Source organism: Lontra canadensis, unplaced genomic scaffold, assembly GCF_010015895.1.
Source record: "Lontra canadensis isolate GAN:19392208 unplaced genomic scaffold, GSC_riverotter_1.0 scaffold78, whole genome shotgun sequence".
NCBI lineage: Eukaryota > Metazoa > Chordata > Mammalia > Carnivora > Mustelidae > Lontra > Lontra canadensis.
Window position 1 is genome coordinate 8,653,556 of NW_022631072.1, and position 14,100 is coordinate 8,667,655.

At 34.7% G+C, this 14,100-nt stretch overlaps 1 long non-coding RNA gene across 1 annotated transcript; it reads left to right on the forward strand.

The window, feature by feature from the left end:
• The first annotated feature begins 745 nt into the window (after nt 1-745).
• LOC116881899 lies at nt 746-12,348 on the forward strand. Its single transcript, XR_004385519.1, has 3 exons — nt 746-779; nt 11,395-11,502; nt 12,296-12,348. It is a non-coding gene; the product is annotated as an uncharacterized LOC116881899 (long non-coding RNA).
• Nucleotides 12,349-14,100: the final 1,752 nt, after the last annotated feature.

The window sequence follows — 14,100 nt, forward strand, 5'->3', positions numbered from 1 at the left end:
ATAGAACAAGTCATGGGAAATTAATAATAGAATGGTAGCTGGACTAGTTTAGACATGTTCCTCTTTAGCTGTGTTTTCAAGTTAATGATGAAAGAGCTGTAATATTATGCAGTAATGGCATTCCCCCCTATTGGTTTTCAAAACTGCACTCATTAAACCACAGTCTTCTTATGCTCCTTCAATAATCAGCTATATAGTTAGGAGCAGTATAAAAGCACTCCCATATTTTATAGTAACTAAGAATCCCTGCTATCTATAATTACAGTCAGTACTTGGACAAAAGGGGAAAGACTAATTTTCTTAATGTTTTCATGCATGGAAAAACAATCAAGTTTTCCTTTTTATTTGTAATTGCATTGACTGGCCCTAGCTGGGTTTACTTTTCCAAATTATAAGCAAGCCAGGCTATTGAAATGTTAAAGTCTTTAAACATCTAGCTCTTATTTTATTTCTATAGTTCTAATGGCAGTGATAAGAATCTTTCCAAGTCACATTTATCTTTTGCTCTTACTCCCTCAAGGGTTAGACTGACTCTTTTCATTGACCTTAAATCTTGATTAAGTTTTGGCTGGAAACTAATAAAGCTGAAAACAGGAAAATGGAATAGTTCATTATTGATGGAATCTTGCCTTAAGAAGCAGTGTGGGAAGCAATAATAAATGTTCTTTTATTAAAGATTGTGCTAAGCTAAAATGGGTCTGATTCTATCAAGTTACTAACATACAGGAAAGTTGAACACAATGTTCCCAGAATGAACAAGAGGGGAAAGGATGACAGAGGTGAGGTCTCAAAAAATTTTACTTTCAGACCTTGTAAATTAATTTTATTGAATGATACATAGCTATTCTAAGCTTGGCAATGTTATCAAATTCGCATCATGTCTAATGTGTGACAGAGCTGAGTTTTGATGCTTTTATATCATAATCTCAAATAGAAGAAGATACCATATTCTGGTATGTAATAAAATAATTTCTTTTTCACAGAAATTAATTACTGCATAAGAAATTTCTGAGGGAACTCTTCACTAGTAATATTAATTTTCTTATATTTTATGCTCATATTATATTGACTTTTCCATCTTGTTCTATAAAATATTAAAAGCATGGTTCAAATCTCCCATTATAATTGTTCAGTTTATTATTTCTTTTCATAGATCTGTTATTTTTTGCTTTCTACATTTTGTGGCTATGTTATTCGTGTATATAAATTGTAAATGGCTATACCCTCCTGGTATATCTTTATCATTTGGAACTCCTCTTCTAACCTCTAATCTTTTGATTAGAGGTTAGAATCTTTCTTTTGAATACGGTTTGTAAAGTGTTTTTCTCTCAACTTACTTCTTTTATTTTTATATCAGTTTTTTTCCATGCACCTTTTGTAAACAACTCAAAGCTGGATTTTTTAAACTTTAAATGTAGTCTTTTAAATGAAACATTTAGTACAGAATATTTTTCTGTATGGGTTTATATCTACCAGTTTTTTTTTTTTTTTTATGCTATTTAGCCACCCTCTCCTGTCTTTTTTACTTTATTTTTTTGGTTTGTGTCAGATTATGTGAATATTTTTATCACTGCATTTTCCCACAGTAAGTGGCTTTTATTAGTAATTTTTATGTACGAGAAAACTAAGTCATAGGAAAGATCACTCAATAGGAAAGGTGACCCATGATTTGAGAACCAGTTGAGTGCCTTCAGGGACCATGCTTTTATCTATCACTGCTACTGATCCAGAAATCAAGATGAGATCATCATTAGTCCCACCATATCTGACACAGTGCTAAATCCATCAGGCTAATATCTTTAAACTGAATTCTTTTACTTAAATTCTCTTCTTTTTGTTTCTATGTTGTAGTTTGAAACTCCAGCCTCCCCATTCAGCATTAGGCTAGTAAGGCAGGGAAGCATAGGTCCAAGGATAGATTATATATCATCAACTCTGTCACTTCCTGATGATCCTTGCAAATCCACATTTTCAAGAATTATGTTTGGAAAGCCACGGTAATGAATTATTTTTCAAACTGTCTACAATCTTAACAACAATATGAAGATTAAGTATCACTAATTCCCAATGAATTTATGTTTGGCTCTGTGAATAAAACTAAGCAGATGAGGGAACAGAAAATTGTTTGTATATTGGCATATATCTTTGAATTAAGATATTTTAAAAGACTTTTTTTAAAATATTTTATTTATTTATTTGACAGACAGAGATCACAAGTAGGTAGAGAGGCAAGCAGAGAGAGGAGGAAGTAGGCTCCCCGCTGAGCAGAGAGCCCAATGTGGGGCTCGATCCCAGGACGCCAGGATCATGACCTGAGCCAAAGGCAGAGGCTTTAACCCACTGGGCTTCCCAGGTGCCCCTTAAAAGACATTTTTAAGGGTTCTTTCAATTTCCCAGTTTTATTAAAATTAAATCATTAAATTCCCAATTTAGTGGCTTAGTTTGATTGTATTTGTTTATAGTGGTAAGAGGGAGATTAGAGGTTAGAAAAGCAATGTTAAAGAAGATGGTCAGGTAGACTCTTATTTGATTGCCATAAATAATTGATAATAAAAAAATATTTTAATTTCATGAAATGTATATTTTACAATCCTTTCAAACAGACCTCCTGATTATAATGCAATTTTAGAATAATTTGGCTGGGTTACCTTTCTAATATTTATAGTTCATATTTAATGGTGCTTTTCTCTTTGGCAAGGCTAATTTTTCTTAACTTTCAAGTTATTATTTATGAAGGACAATACAAGTTGCTTTAGAGAGTTTAGTTTCCCAAACAGAATTATAAACAGAGCACTGAGGAAACCATTTAGAATCAAAGAATGACATATTCACAATAACTTGCACATAAAATCAAATATAGTTTAGACAATCTAAAAAGTTTGTGTGTTTGTGTTTGTGTGTGTGTATCTGTGTGTAGCTGTTACTGTTGTTTTCCTCAATGGGGAAACTTTAAATTGAATTAGATTCAATCTTACGATGGTTTTGATTCCTTTTTATGTGTTTTTGTTTGTTTGTTTGTTTTTTTTCTTAAATTAGTAAAGGCAGTAGACTTAACATAGACCAAATAAAAGTACTGAAAGGAAAGGCTTCCAAAGCAAATTCACTCAAATAATTCTCTTTGGGCAAAACATTTGCAATATGACAAAACTTTTCAGCTCTTTGGATTCCTTCCTGGGAGTTAAGTATATTATAAACTCAGATTGGTTTGTATTTTTTACTCAACAAGTACCAACATTATTCCATTGGTTCGATTTCATCAGAACACATTTTTCTGGTAGAGCTGGCTTTGTGGTTCTTATTTTAAAACCTGGGAGTAATTCCAATGCTATTAAATGAGCTCTCAAGAAGATGAAAGAGGGAAAAAGGGACATGGCAGGGCCTACAAACACATAATAAAAAATGATTCTCAGATCAAATCTTATATATCAAAGTAAGAAATAATTTATTATTTAAGGTGTTTCCACTTTTCAAAAAATTTTGACATACCATTTTTGGTGTTGCTAAAAATTAATTTACAAAGCATGGCTGAATATTAACCTCATCACTTTATAATCACATATAATTTTTGGCCAAATATAATATGATGCATATTGATCACTCATTCTTTTTGTCAGATGAAGTTCTGGCTGCCATTTATTTATTTTTCAAAAGCAAGTCCTCCCACAAATTAGAGATGGTCCACTACAGCGAATATTTAAAAATCCAAAAGGTAAAGCTTTGTCTTACTATTCTTAGTATCAGCATGTAGCAGTGCTGACAATACTAACTGCAGCACTGGCCCTCCACTTTGTTCATGTTTCCTCTGTGACCTCTCTTGGGGTGACCTGTTCTAGTCTTCTTAGAAATTAATATACATGCCTTAGAAATGCCTGCCAAGGCCAGTATGGGGGAAAGCTTGTTTTGACCTTCCATGAGTCTGTTATGACACAGTCTTTCCTCTTCCTGATGCACAGGTTGTGTCACAAGATCTAATTGAAGGGTAGCTATCAATTAGGTGCATGAAAGCTTTTTGTGGTGTGTGTGAACCCTTTGATCTCACTACAATGCCCTCCTGCATGTCCCCTCGCTCTATAAAATCTGTGGACTAAGGTCCAGATTTTGCAGAGAATTGCTATGTAGTTGCTGTGGATAGACCATCCTCCACTCCATCGCCCCATCAGAAAGTTACCCTGAATAAAACTCCCTGTAAACTGTTATGGAGTGGCCTCCTTTGTCTTCTGGTCTCAAAGTGCCTTCTCAGTTTGGGAGGTCCTTTACTGTCTTCCTCCATCTCTTAACACAACAACAGTGCCTAGAAGACTGTATATAATCTAGTTGGAAATCTATGATTCAGAAATATTAGTTTAACTGAATTTAAAGAACCACAGATTCTAAGTTAGCTGTAAAAAAAAAAATGGGCTCAAATTGGTACTAATTTGTGACAGTATGAGTGGTTATATCTAAATTTGACCTGGGATTCTGTATTTCTAGCCTAGATTTCTCAGAGTGGGTCACACAACTCTCCTCTGTGATGCAAAGGTGCTCTGGATAACCTTGCTTTTGCAGCCTGCTTCACACCACATTTCTATTGCCTACTCTCAATCTTATAGGTACAGGCTACAACCTCCTTGGTTGCAGAGACTATGCCCCCATTTACATTGTGTCCTTCGTACCTTTTATAGTTATTGCAACATAGCAGAAACTCGGTATTTGTTAAATGAATGAATTGTATGTTTTTAAGACATATTGGGAAGCTAATAAGTTTCTGTAAAGGGTGTTGACCCCATTCAGTTGAGTCTATGGACTTGCTCCATCAATTATCCTGTGCAAAGGAACATAGTGTTCCAAACAATGAACCTGAAGTCCTATAAGATTCTGAGGTGTTGTAAAGACAATTATATAAGTTAATATGCTCAAAGTAAATAGTTATTACAATATTTGGACCACTGTGGTGGTAAATGAAAGGAACACAAGCATATGTGCAATATAGACACAATATGTTATGCACATTGTACATGAATCATATGTAAATGAAGGTGTGTAAATGAATCAGAAAACCAAGTAACTCCCTTGCCATTATCATATTCACCCAAAAACTGGTTATAATGATATATAACTAAGTATAAGTAGAAATTATCAAAATAATATTGACTTCAAAACTTCACAAAAACACATCTCACAAAGTATAAAATATATATTTTATGATTCAAAGAACTAGTAATTATTTAGAGATATAGCAACTGACTTAAGCTTGTACTTGATACAAAAGAAAAAGTCTGTCATGTTCTGAAAGTGTTTATAATCTTAGAAGACTTACCTAAAACCAATAGACAAGAGTTAAGCGTTAAATGGTGATTATAAACACTAAAGGCCTTCTGACAGAAAGGATATGAATGTGATTTGGAGGATCAATGAAGAACACAGAGTTTTATTTCAGTATTTAAAAAAGTCTGGAATTTCAGATATTCCAAAATAAGTTAGATGGGATTCTTTACTGGGGAGAAGGCTTAAGCTCAGATTCTGGTCTGAGAGTAGGTATGTCACATGCTAAAGACAAAAAGTTGTGGATATCTAAAATTTTCAATGATATTGTATGGCTGGCAGTGGGAGGGGGAAGAAGTGGGAAATTTTATGAAGTCTGGATAGGATACAGAATCACAGGGATGTTCTAAGAGCTTGAAGAACCTGAAGAAACTGCTATGTCTTAGAATGACTGGTCTGGAAATTGTCAGCAGGATATTTAAGGAGATGATGAAACTGTTTCAGAGTGATGAGATATTGTTATGGTCACCTTGTGTTTCAGGATTGAAGCCCAGGGCCAGAATGAAGTTATGAATAAGAATCAAATTGAACTAAAGTTTTAACAGAATAAATAAAAACACTTAACATGAATATCCAAGATGAAAAAACAGAGATAAGAAAGGTGTCCTCAATGTTCTGGACTGGAAAATTGAAGAAATGGCTATTATTCTGTAGGCAAAAAATTTTTTCAGTTTAGTCTTTCTTTTTCTTTTTTCCCTTTTTTAAAAGTAGGCCCCTTTGTGGAGCCCAACATGGGGCTTGAACTCACAGCCCTGAGATCAAGACCTGAGCAGAGATCAGGAGTCAGATGCCCAACAAACTGAGCCACCCAGGCACCACTCAGTTTAGTCTCTTTTCATGTCAGTTTATATGCAATGGATTATTTTCTTGATTGTTTGCATGTTTCATTTCCAAATACCATTTCCCAATCAGAAAGAAGAGCAGAGAGGAGCCCGGATCAGAAGTCTGACTTCAGTTTCAGATACTTTAATATGATCTAGATTCAAGATTTTTTTTTTTTTTGAGAGAGAGAGAGCGCATGAGCGAGCAGGGGGTGGGGGTGGGGTACAGAGAAAGAGAGAAAGAATCTTAAGAAGGCTTCATGCCCAGCATGGAGCCTGACGTGGGGCTTGATCTCATGGCCCTGACATAATGACCTGAGCTGAAATCAAGAGTTGGTTGCTTAACCGTTTTTAATACATAATTTCCAGTTCCACAAAGAAATTCATTAAGGTAAGACCAACAAAATTACCATATTTAATGAGCAACTTGCATGGATAATCAGATTAATTATATGTATTTTCTCAGATTTTGTGTTCTACATCAAACAATAATGGTCAGAGGAGAAGAATTTGATAAGCTTCTCAGATGACTGAAACAAAGACAGCAAATGGCTCTTCATAAATATTGAGCTATTCACACCAAAGCAGACAACGAAATGTTCTGGGCAGGACTTAAAATCAACTCTAGTGAGGGTGGGGACTTACAGGAAGATAAAGAAAGAACTGTGGGATGCAAATTTTACTCAAGCTTTTTAAAAATTGTTTTAAATTGATTTTAACATTGATATTAAAGTAAAATACCAGCATTAATAAGATCAAATATGTTATAAAGAAAATGGATCCTGGAATCAGAATGCCTAATTTTGAGTTCTGGTCCTGTAACTCAGTAGGTTGGTGACCCTGGGCAACCTACATAGCTCCTCCAACCTGTTTGGCCTTGTACAAAATGAGCATAATTTTACTTTCAGGATATACATGTCATTAATATGAAGGAATTTCCTCCATACAATGCTCTTGATACAGAAGGCCTAACACATAGTAGATGCTCAATTTTGAAACATTTTTAAAAGAGGGACAAGAATTCTGATTAGCCATTCTGACTATTGTAAAGTGGTAACTCATTGTGGTTTTGATTTGCATTTCCCTGATGTTTAGTGATCTTGTGTATCTTTTTATGTGTCTGCTGGCCAACTGTATGTCTTCTCTGGAAAAATGTCTATTCAGGTACTCTGTCCATTTCTAATCAGATTTGTTCAGGGGTTGTCCTGAGTTGTATAAATACTTTACATATTTTGGTTATGAACCCTTTATCAGATATATCATCTGCAAATATCTTCTCCCATTCCATAGGTTGCCTTTTTTTTTTATTGTTTCCTTTGCTGTGCAAAAGCCTTTTATTTTTGGTATAGTCCTAATAGTTCATTTTTCTCTTGTTCCCCTTGTCTGAAGAGACATATCCATAAATATGTTGTTAAGGCCAATGTCTAAAAAAATACTTTCTATGTTTTCTTTTATGAGTTTTATGTTTTGGATCTCACAGGTCCTTAATCCATTTTGAGTTTACTTTTGTGTATAGTGTAAGAAAGTGGACCAGTTACAAGTACCTATATATTTACCATTTCCATTATTCTTCATATCTTTGTATAAATCCCTATTTCCATTTGGTATCATTTTCCCTCTTCCTAAAAGAACTTCTTTTAAAATTTCCCATGCAGCAGGCCTACTGGCGGATAAATTCTTTTAGATTTTACATGTCTGAAAAAAAATTTTACACTGTATTTTTAAAAGATTTTTTTTTAGGGTTCCTGGGTGGCACAGTCAGTTAAGTGTCTGAATCTTGGTTTTGGATCTGTGTTGTGAACTCAGGTTCATGAGACTGGGCCCCTTGTCCAGCTGCACACTGAGCATAGAGTCTCCCTCTCTCTCTGTCCCTCCTGCTTATGCCCTCTTTTTGCCTCTCTCTAAAATAAATAAATTAATCTTTTTAAAAAGAGAGATATTTTTGCTTGGTGCAGATTCCAAGAGACTTTTCTCTTATGTTTAAATATGTCACTTTGTTATTATCAGGCTTGTACTACAAAGTAATTCTATTGTCATTGTTTTCTTTATTCTTCTGTACATATTATATCTTTCTTCTCTGGTTGTTTATAATATTCTCTGTTTATCATTCACTTAAGCCATTTGATTATGATGTGCTTTTGTGGAATTTTATTCAGATTTCTTATACTTGGTATTTGTTAATTTTCTTGATCAGTGAATTTTTGGTTTTCATTAAATTTGGAAAATTTTTAGCCTTATTTCTTCAAATATTTATTTTCAACTATTTATTTTGCTGTCTCCTTCAGAAAATTCATTCACATATGTGGCCACTTGAAGTTATCTCACAGCTTACTGGTACTCTATTTATTATTATTATTTTTATTATTATTATTAACCATTACTATTATTTAGTCTTTGTGTTTTATTTGGCATAATTTCTGCTGCTATGTCTTCAAGTTTACTAGTCACTTTTTCTGCAGTGTCTAATTGTTTATTAATCCAACCACTATGTTTTTCATATTAAACTTCAGATTTGTTAATATTTATAAATTCAATTTTGGTCTTTGGTTGCAGCTATCCCCTTAACAGAGTCATGCTCTTCTCTACCTTCTTGAACGTAACTAATATAGCTATAACAACTCTTTAATGTCCTCGCATACTATGTTATCCATTTCTTATCTGTATTGATTTTTTTTCTTTTATATTTTGCTTTTATTTTCTTGCTTCTTTACATGCTTGGTAATCTTTGGTAGTCGGGTTTACTAATTTTATTTTGTTTGGTGCTGGATACTTTCAATCTTTTAAAAATTCTCTCTCTTTTTTAAAGATTTTACTTATTTATTTGAGAAAGAGAAGGACTGAGAACATGAGGAGGCAGGGAGGGGTAGAGAGAGAGGAGCAAACAGACTCCCCACTGAGCTGGGAGCCAGACACAGGGCTTGATCCTAGGACCCCGAGTTCATGACCTGACCTAAAGATAGATGCTTAACTGACTGAGCCTTCCAGGTACCACCCCTCCCCACCTCCTTAAATATTCTTTGTTCTGAAATGCAGTTAAATTATGTAGAAACTGTTCTACCCTTTGGAGATTTGCTTTTAAGCTTTATTAGGTAGAGCTATAGCAATTTCTTGTCTATGCCTAATTTTCTGATCTGGTACAAATGCACTATTATTCCTTTGGGTTTTCTAATTTGTCTTTAATATGGATATATTTCCCAAAACTTGATTACAAATTTTAAAAATACAGAAAAACTAAAAGATGTTTATAGTAGGTATAGATCTACCACCTATGTTCTATGATTACAATTTATTACATATAGTTATAAACTACAGCATATAAATGTGTGCATCCCTTTGTCCACCTCTCAATCCATCTGAATTTTCCTCTATCTGATATTAAACTAGTCACTCCTGCTTTCCCTTTGATTAGCTTTTATACTGTATGTCCTTTTCCATCCTTTTAATATCAGCCTAGAGATACTGTTATATTTGAAGTGAATTTCTTATAGATAGTATACTATTTAGTCATATTTTTTAATCCACCTACTAAACTCTTTCCCTTAATTTTTAAATTTACCATTTATATTAAATTTAATTTTTGATATATTAAGTTTTAAGTCTGACATTCTGTTTTTGGTTTTCTGCCTATTTTGTGTGTGTGTGTGTTGTTTTTTTTTCCAGCATTCCTGGAATGAGTTCATTGGAGAGTTTAAAAAATTTCCAATTTGCTTTTTCTGTAGTATATTTGTGTGTATCTCTTTGTATTATTTTTAGTTTTTGCTCTAGGTATTCTATTATATATACATAATTTATGTCAATCTATTGGTGTCAACATTTTACTGGTTCAAGTGAAGTGTAGAAACTCCATGTCCCTTTACCTTCCCTTGTATATAACAGTCTTAAATATTTCATTTACATATATGGAGAACCGCATCAAAGAGTGTTATATATTTTGCTTCAGCTGTCATCCATAGTTTAGAAAACTCAAGAAAACAAGGAAATTGTATTTTTCTACTGTATTTTTCCATATGTTTGCTCTTTTGGTTGTTCTTTCTCACTTTCTGATATTTCAAGACTTTTTTTTAAACTATGTACTTTAGGTTTAGACAACTTCCTTTAGCCATTCTTTTATAGATATGATGGTGACAGATTCTTTTAGTTTTTCCTCATTTGAGACTATCTTGATCTCCTCTTCATTCCTGAAGGCTGTTCTCTATGGATGAAGAATTTTTATTTGACAGTTCTCTTCTTTCACTACTTGAAAAATGTGGTACTACTTCAATCTGGCCTCCATGGTTTATTATGAAACCTCTGCTGTCATTTGAATTGTGTTTACTCTACAGGTAAAATGTCATTTCTCACTCACTGCTTTATCCCTAGTTTTCATAAGTTTGACTATGATATTTTTTGGCATTTTTAAAAATACTACTTGGGATTTGCTCAGTTTCTTGAATCTGTGGTTTAAGTCTTTTGCTAAGTTTGAGAAATTTTCAGTTATTATTTTTTTTTAATACCTCTTCATCCCAACCCTCTTTTTCCTCTCCTTCTGGAATTCTGATGACACAAATGCTAGATCTTTTGTTATGGTTCCACAGGTCCCTGAGGTTTTTGTTTTTGTTTTTGTCTCCCTTGGTCACTTTTCTCTCCATTGTTCAGATTATTATCTATTGTCCTAAATTCAACTTCACTGATTGTTTCCTTTGTTCCCTCCATTCTAAAGTTGAGCATATCCACTGAGGATTGCTTCATTGTTATTTTATTTCTAAAATTTCCATTTGGTTCTTCTTTGTCTATTATATTTCTTTTCTGAGAATTTCTCTATCTTTGCTAAATTTCTATTTTTTCTTCATTTGTTTAAAATGTATTCATAATAGTTCACTGAATCAATTTTATAAGTGTTTTTCTAAAATCCTTTTCCAATAATTCTAACAGCTATAGGATTCCTTTGATTGCTTTCTCTCATTCAAGTTCAGTTATTTCTGGGTTTTGGTATGAGGGGTGGTTTTCAAATAAAACCTGGGCATTTCAAGTATTATTTTATGAGAGTCTGGGTCTTATTTAGGTATTCTTGTCTTTTGTCCTTTCTCTGATACCACTCCAGCAAGTGAAGGGGATGTCTCCTTACTTCTGCCATATGGAACAATGAATGAAAAATACAGGTTCCCTCCTCCACTGACACCCTGGAGTCTATACCCACATGACCTATACTGACACTGAATGGAGGAGGCCTTATTCCTGGGTGTCATGAAAGTTCTGAATCTTCAAAAAACTTCCTCTCATTCTACCCCATCAGGAAGAAGGCATTATGTCTCATTAATACCATGGGAGGTGGAAGTCCAGCTCCCCAAATGGTCTCCACTGACACCATGGAAGAGGGGCCTTGTTCACCACCTGATGGAAGGTAAATGCCCCAGACCCTACTGAGCCTTCTCTAACACCACTCTAGTAGAGTGTTAGAGTGCCTCATTTTAACCTGACAAGGGTAGAAATCTACGTTCTTTGCTCAGCCTTTCCTGCTAGGGGTGTAAGTGGGGCCACAGTTTTTTCTATGGTGCTTGTTTTGAGTGAATAGTTATTTTCTTTCTAAGTAGACTGTCCCTTTCCCAGTCTTCTAGTTAGAGAGAACAGACTTTTGTTTGGGCTTTGTTTTGTCTGTGCGCATTGGTATTTCTAGGTTGCTGAATTCTCCAACACTCAGCCCAAGATTGATGAGGCAAAAAGAAAGCCAAGGGAACCTAGCACATGTCATTCCTTATATCCTGAGATCCCTAGATATTCTGTCTCTTCCTCCCTCACCTGCTTGAAAAAATGGCCAAATTAATGGACAAGGAACCCAATATGGCTTAATACAGGATGAGAGGCCAAGGGAGAATTTACATGTCCCAAATAGGTAAGCGGAGCCATCTTGGATCTTCTAAACCAATTAATACTCCAGCTGAACGTAGCTGCATGAACCCAGGTGAATTTAGCAAGGAACCATTCAGTCAACTGACCAAATCATAAGAAATGAAACAACTAATGTTAAAAGCCACTATGTTTTAGGAAGTCTTTTTTCTGGAGAGAACTGACAGAGTGGTCATACTAGATTACATTCCTAAAATTGTGGTCCTTGGCATTCAGAAATTCTACAAGTTTGGGAGGTAGAAAGTTGTGGTACTGTCAGGTTTATTTGGATATTCTTTATGTTTTTACAGAAATGACAGGACATCAAGGAGAAGCATCATATTTTTAAACGTTATGCATTTTAAGTTTTTTAGCAAAACTTCATTGCAGTGTCTCTTTCTTTATTCCTTTTTTCCCTTAAAAAGAGACCCTCTCTGCAGGTGAGGAATCTTCATTGTGGTAAACTATCCACACCTCCTCCACCCCATTTGCACAAATATACCACCTTTCCAAGAATAAGAAGAAAATGGAAGGCCACCAGAAAGAATGCTTTTCTTAGGGTGTACTCCTAAGGATAACCTGGGCTCATTTGTGGAAGTAGCCAAAAAGGAAAGCCCCACGTTGGGAATTGGATTGGGCAGTGGAAGAAAGAACATGCCCCAATGGGGGAGTCCACAAAGCTCTTAGACGCTGTGGGTTTTCACACAGGTGAGCATCTTGATCCAAGTATGCTCTATGCTTGTTTAATCCTTTTTTTACTTGCAGAAAAAGGAAGAATTTGTTCACCTATGTGGAGAGTTGGCGGGTATTATCTATTACAAGCCCTGGAATTTATTACAAGCCCTGGAATTTCATTAGTTCCTACCATGGGAGTTGTTACTAAATGAGCTATAGGAATTAATGGCCCTCCAAACGGTCAAAAATTTCATCCCTTTACTAACAGTTGGTAATATAACATAAAGCAATGGCAAATGCCAGTGAAGTGAAGACCATATTGTACAGACTACTAAGTTTTGCTGGCATCTAGAAATGTTATGAATTACTGTAGTAATAGAAGCCAATGTGGCATATGGCACACGGCATATTTTTAAATGTTACACATTTTAATTTTGGGCAAAAGTTCACTGCAGTGCCTGTTTCTTCATTCCTTTTTTTTTTTTTTTCCCCTTGAAAACAGACCCTCTCTCAGTAGCTGAAGAATGCCAATTGTAAGATGTCAATACAAAGTTATATTAATTGGCATCCTTTAGAAAATATCTCAATTTAGTTAACAGAGCTAGAGTAGACATTAAAAAGTTATAAAATAGTAAAAGGCTGTGAGTATTTTGTTATATAAATATACATACCAAACACACATATACAAAAACATACATGTGGATATTTCAATGTATTGTATGTATGTTCCTAGGAATAGAACAATGACAATTATTTCAGTTATCTTTGGATGCATAAAAGCCATGACAAAACTTAATGATTTAAAACAAAAAAAAGTTACTATCTCCTATGATTCTATGGGTTATTTGGGTGGATTATCTGATTTGTGTCTGATATTTGATTTGTGCCTGTGTCTTATATTTATGGTTAACAGGAGTCTCAGCTAGGGTTGGATGACTTAGGATGGCCTCACTGGCACATCTGTTGTTGGCAGACTGGTTAATCTGGGGAGTCTCAGCTGTGATGGCTCATTTCTGCACCGCATGATCTCTTATCCTCCAGTAGGGTGTCCTGATCCTGGTCTCTAGATCCAAAAGAGCAGCAAGAAAAGATAAGGCCAATTCTGAAGAACAGGTGAGCCTCTGCTTATATCACCTTTGTCAGTGTGCTATTATCAGAGCAAATCACACGGCCAAAGCTTGATTCAAGAGGTGGGGAAATGGATTCCACCTCTTGAATGTGGAGGAGTTGCCAAATACTCTGACAATTTTGAAATCTACCACAGCTGGGGACTTTGAGAGCCTATTCATTTTTTAAAATAGATCTATAATGTTAATCCTACTCTCTCTGCATCTGAATACAGACATATCATGAGAATAACGTTTGTTTTATTTGTTTGTTTCCATTTTGGAAAGGGATTGTGCCTTATTCATCTTTGTTATCTTGGTACAAGGTCCATCCA